This window comes from Microcaecilia unicolor, chromosome 3 (genome assembly GCF_901765095.1).
Source record: "Microcaecilia unicolor chromosome 3, aMicUni1.1, whole genome shotgun sequence".
Taxonomy (NCBI): Eukaryota; Metazoa; Chordata; class Amphibia; order Gymnophiona; family Siphonopidae; genus Microcaecilia; species Microcaecilia unicolor.
The window spans coordinates 250847467-250853650 of NC_044033.1; positions in this window are offsets into that span (position 1 = coordinate 250847467).

Genomic DNA, 6184 nt, shown 5'->3' on the forward strand with positions numbered 1-6184 from the left:
AAAGTAGGCTCCAGGGCAAGGGCTGCCTTTGGTGACCCTTGTCACCAAAAATAAAAATGCGCAAGGACTAAGGGGCTCCACATCCTGTAGAGTCACCACACAAACAAAACCCCATCTGATTTAAACAAAGTTTTGACTAGTGGAACGAGTGTTCTTGAGGCGATGGCCACAATTTGAATAATTTTACTTGTAGTTAAGAAGACAGGCTGCCTTCTCTGGCCGGTCCTGGAACCTCTGCTACCTCCCGTCTCCTGATGTAACTTCCAGGTTCCTTGTAGGTGGGATGCAGCAGAAGCAGCCTGTGTTAATCACTGCCGGCCACAGTCACTGCATCTAAGCGACAGTACCGGCACTGCCGCCTGTCTGACACTGACTAGCGCCTAATTTACAAAAATTTGCTCCCTCTGATGTCAAAACCTGGCTACGCCTCTGCCTTACACACGTCTGCCAGTGCACCTCTTTCCTGTTCTGCAGCACCCCCTGCTATTTCAGTATTGAGATCCTCGCACCCAGCTCTATCAATTCACCTCACTCCTGCCCTGCAGCACCTCCCTCCTGTTTCAGTATTGAGATCCTCACACCCAGCTCTATCAATCTACCTCACTCCTGCCCTGCAGCACCCCCTCCTATCCCAGTACTGACACCCTTACACACAGCTCTGCCAGTGCACCTCATTCCTGTCCTGCAGCACCCCCTGCTAATCCAATATTGAGACCCTCACAACCTTCTCTATCAATCCACCTCATTCTTGCCCTGCCGCATCTCCTGCTATTCCAGTATGGAGACCCTCACATACAGCTCTGCCTGTCCTCAGCACCCCCTGCCATTCCAGTACTGACACCTGACCCCACACACAACTCTGCCAATGCACCTCACTTCTCCCCTGCACCACGCCCTACTGAGACCCTCCCCCATTCCCTGGCCACCCCTTCACTTGCATGTACATACACATCCCAGCTCTGGCTATACATCTTGAGTCTAGAGTAAACTATAACACGTGATTTTTTTGGAAGGATCTCTCTAAGTTGTTATTCAGCAAAATCAATATTTGCAGTTTAAATAACCGGAAAATAACTACATTAATCTTTGAGAAACTATCAGAAATATAAACAATGATTTATGTAAAGCATGAATATTGCATGAAGAACTGAAAAAATGGATTTTCATCAAAAAGCTATGCAGGCATCACACTGATACAAGTAAAGCATGAATACAGCACAGACAGCTGAAGAGGAGATCTTCACAGCCCCATGCAGGCATCACACAGATACAATTAAAGCATGAATACAGCACATACCACTGGATTTTCATCAGAGCCCTAAGCAGCTATCACAGCGATAAAGCCTGAATACAGCATAAACAAGTGAAGTGGAGATCTTCCTTGCAGTCCCATGTAGGCATCACACTTTTTACAAGTATAAAACAACTTTATACAAATTATTCAGGGATTAGCCTGTTTCACTATGACTGGTTAGAGTTGATATATTTACATTTTTTTGTTACATTTGTACCCCGCACTTTCCCACTCTTGGCAGGCTCAATGTGGCTTACATGGGGCAATGGAGGGTTAAGTGACTTGCCCAGAGTCACAAGGAGCTGCCTATGCCTGAAGTGGGAATCAAACTCAGTTCCTCAGTTCCCCAGGACCAAAGTCCACCACCCTAACCACTAGGCCACTCCTCCACTCTTCAGCAGAACCGCCTGGTTAATTGTCACTGAATAAAAGTGGACAGCCAGCTCAGCAGAGTTTAACAGGGCAGGAGCCTTTCCTGTCCACTTAAACCCTTTTGAATATCAACCCCTAGTAAATGATAAAGACCAAAGTGACCCATCTGATCTGGCCCAGTATAGATTTATCCTCTTGCTAGATGTATATGTAAATTTTCTAACTGCAGCCAACCACCCCTCATGTCCCTGTCTTCCCCCAACCTCTCCAACCTTCTTCTCATATCTGTCCTAAGAACATAAGAGTAGCCATACTGGGTGAGACCAATGGTCCATCTAGCCCAGTATCCTGTTTCCAACAGTGGCCAAGCCAGGTCACAAGAATTTGGCAATGATGGCAACATTCCAGAACCCCAAAGAGTAACAAGATTCCGGAATCATAACGAATAGCAAGATTCCATGAAGGATCTCAAAGAGCAGCAAGATTCTGGAACCCTAAAAAGTAGCAACATTCCATGAAGAACCTCAAAGAGTAGCAACATTCCAGAACCAAAAAGAGTAACAAGATTCTGGAATTATAACGAATAGCAAGTAACAAGATTCAAGAATCTCAAAGAGTAGCAAGATTCCGGAATCCTAACAAATAGCAAGATTCCATGAAGGATCTCAAAGAGTAGCTACATTCCATTTAGAACCCCAAAGAATATCAAGATTCTGGAATGAGTAACAAGTTTCCATTCAGAATCTCAAAGAGTAACAAGATTCTGGAATCATAATGAATAGCAAGATTCCATGAAGAATCTCAAACAGTAGCAACATTCCAGAACAAAAAAGTAACAAGATTCAAGAATCACAAAGAGTAGCAAGATTCCATGCTACAAATCTCAGGGCAAGCAGTTGCTTCCCATGTCTGTCTCAATCACAGACTATGGACTTTTCCTCCAGGAATTTGTCCAAACCTTTTTTTTTAAACCCAGATGAACTAACCAGTGATATCGCAACTATTCGATGAGTGAAAAAATATTTCCTCTTGTTAATTTTTAAAAATGTTACCATGTAACTTCCTTGAGTGTCCCCTAGTATTTGTAGTTTTTGAAAGAGTAAAAAATTGACTTACGTTTACCCTTTCTACACCACTCAGTATTTTGTAGAGCTCTATCACAGGGGTGACCTCTGCTACCTTTTTGGAGACCTGATCCAATCACACCCTAAGATGGTGAAGGCGGTTTTCAAAATGAAAATATATGCCCCTTTTTGAGTTAAACGCTATTAGAGTTACGTCCTATGCCTTGTAGAATAGCGAGCGGCCAGCTGTGCATGCAAATTATAATGAGTGCCAATTAACTTCAATAATTGGTTCATAGCAGCCAGTTATTGATGGAGAAGAGCTCGTTAAGCAATTAATTTATGCACACATCTCGACCAGTGCCTCCCTGTGCAGCTTCCTTAAAGGAGCCATACTGCCTAAACGTAATACGAGTTTGCACTGAAATAGTTGAAATGCTCATGCACCTCCCATATGACGCGCTCTTTACAGTTACACGGTAGAACAGAGCTGCCAAGTTATAGGCTAAAGCCTAAGTATACTTGGGGGTCTAAATGCTGATCTCCCCTCCCCCCCACATTTTAGTGCTTCTGAGTGTGTGCCAAACGATAGGTACTTAACTTGTGGCACACGTATTGGCGATCAACAGCCTAGAAACAAGGCCGCCGAGAGACTGGGCCAGGCCCGGGACAAGGCCACCCCCGGGGCCCCCCGCCCGAGGTTGCCGCCACTCCCCCTCCACCCTCCTCCACCCGCCACCGGGCCGGGCCCCTGCATTGAAATCACAGCGCCTCTCACCTCCATGTGAAAGCGCTGCAGGCAGCAGCAGCAGATCGCCTCCCTCCTTCGGGCCTCCTTTCCTCCCTGTGCCCCGCCCTCATCTGACGTAACTTTGGTGAGGGTGGGACACAGAGAGGGAAGGAAGCCCAAAGGGAGGCGATCTGCTGCTGCCTGCAGCGCTTTCACACGGAGGTGAGAGGCGCTGTGATTTCAATGCAGGGGGCCCGGCCCGGTGGCAGACGGTCGATGACAGACAGGGCCGGTCTTAGCAACTGCAGGGAGCTGTGCAGACCAGTTCGCTGGGGCCCACCCCACTCCACCGAGCCCCGCTCCAGGATACTCAAAATGACAGAAAGCAAATTAGCATACAGATTCTGCATGCAGCACAATACAAGAAAAACAGAACATTGCTATACATTGCAAAATAAGACAGCAGATGTAAATTCTCAAATTGGACATATTCCAAACACTAAAATGAAAATAAAATGATTTTATTCTACCTTTGTTGTCTTGTGACTGTTTTTCAGATCATGTTGGACCTAGTCTCTGATTCTGCTGCTCTCTATCTGCTCCCTTAATTCCATTTCCAGGGTTTCCTTTCCACTTATTTCTTTACTTTCCTCCTTTCTTCTTCATTTCTTGCCCTACATCCATAGGTAAAAGCTGGGTCCTCCGTGGACTTGACTGGAGGAGGTATAGAGTGGATCCAGCTTTTGCCTGTTTTCTCCAGCCATGTGCACTTTTTCTCCTCTTTTCCCTTTCCCTCATCTCCGTCAGGATGCATCTCCTTCCTCTCTCTTCCCTCTCCTCCATCCATGTCCAGCATTTATCCTCTCTCTCCTCCCATCCATCCATGTTCATCTCATGTCCTCTCTTCCCTCCCCTCCATCCATATCCAGCATTTCAACTCTTCCCTCTTCTCCATCCGTATCCAGAATTCTCCTCTCCCCTCCATCCATGTGCATCTCCTTCCTGTCTTCCCTCACTTCCATCCATGTCCAGCATTTGTCCTACCCTACCCTCCATCCATCCATAGCAACTCTCCTCTCTCCCCTGCCCTCCCTACCCATGCATGTCCAGCATTTCTCCTCTGCCCTCCCCTCCCATCTATGTCCAGTGATTCTCCTTTGCCCCCTGCCCTCTCCTCTTTCCCCTCCATCCATGTGCATCTCCTTCCTGTCTTCCCTCATTTCCATCCATGTCCAGCATTTCTTCTACCCTTCTCTCCATCCATCCATAGCAACTCTCCTCTCTCCCCTGCCCTCCCTACCCATGCATGTCCAGCATTTCTCCTCTGCCCTCCCCTCCCATCTATGTCCAGTGATTCTCCTTTGCCCCCTGCCCTCTCCTCTTTCCCCTCCATCCATGTGCATCTCCTTCCTGTCTTCCCTCATTTCCATCCATGTCCAGCATTTCTTCTACCCTTCTCTCCATCCATCCATAGCAACTCTCCTCTCTCCCCTGCCCTCCCTACCCATGCATGTCCAGCATTTCTCCTCTGCCCTCCCCTCCCATCTATGTCCAGTGATTCTCCTTTGCCCCCTGCCCTCTCCTCTTTCCCCTCCATCCATGTGCATCTCCTTCCTGTCTTCCCTCATTTCCATCCATGTCCAGCATTTCTTCTACCCTCCTCTCCATCCATCCATAGCAACTCTCCTCTCTCCCCTGCCCTCCCTACCCATCCCCAGTGATTCTCCTTTGCTCCCTGTCCTCCCCTCCCTTCCCCTCCATGTCCAGTGACTCGCCCCAGGCCCCAATTTACCCCCCTTTTCACCTCCCCCACTCCCGAGTTTCAGTTCCCAGCCCCAGCTGTGCCCTCAGTTTTCCACCACAGCCCTCCTTTCCTTCCAGCCGCCCTGCATTTAAAAAGTTGCAGTGGCGGTGAAAAAGCAGGCTCGCCTCTCCTTTAAGCCCTTCCCCTTCTCTTTCAGCGTGCACTGTGCTGCCTTCGCGGAAACCGAAATTGCATCAGTGCACGCTGAGAAAGAAGGGGAAGGGCTTAAAGGAGAGGCGAGCCTGCTTTTTCACCGCCACTGCAACTTTTTAAATGCAGGAAAGAAGCTGAGCGACGATGTGGCAGGGAGCGACAGGAAGTGCCGCGGGGCCACTGGAGGCGCAAGGCCCTGTGCGACCACTCCTGTCGCCCCTGCCTACGGACGACAGAGGGTGGGTGGCACTCCGGCGCCGGGCACCCCTGGAGGCCTGGGCCTGGGGAATTTTGTCCCCCCTGGCCCCCCCTCTCGGCGGCCCTGCCTAGAAATAACTAGCTAATATAAGAAGAAGAGCGGTCTTTTGTGATTATCCCGGGCTGTCTGAATTCCATCATGGGTTTTGTCTCCTCTAGAAGGCTGTTCCAGGCACCCACTGTCCTTTCCATGAAATAATATGTCCTGATAATATGTGGACTTTCACATCATGACCTTCAGTTCTACCATTTCCTATCGTCGGGTTTTGCTGTTAAAGGGAAGTTTTCTTTCTCCCTGCTATAAATTTCTTCCACTTTTGCCAGGTGGCTTGAAAGCACTTCTTTGTATAAACAAGCAGGGATCTTCCTGCATCAGACTTCTAAAAACAATACTGCAAATGATTAGAATCTGATTAGTTTTAGTTCTCTAAAAGTTACTTTCTAGATTAATATATAATTCCCAGCAGGCTCTCTGTATCTAAACCTGGGGTGAGTCACTTTATCTGGTG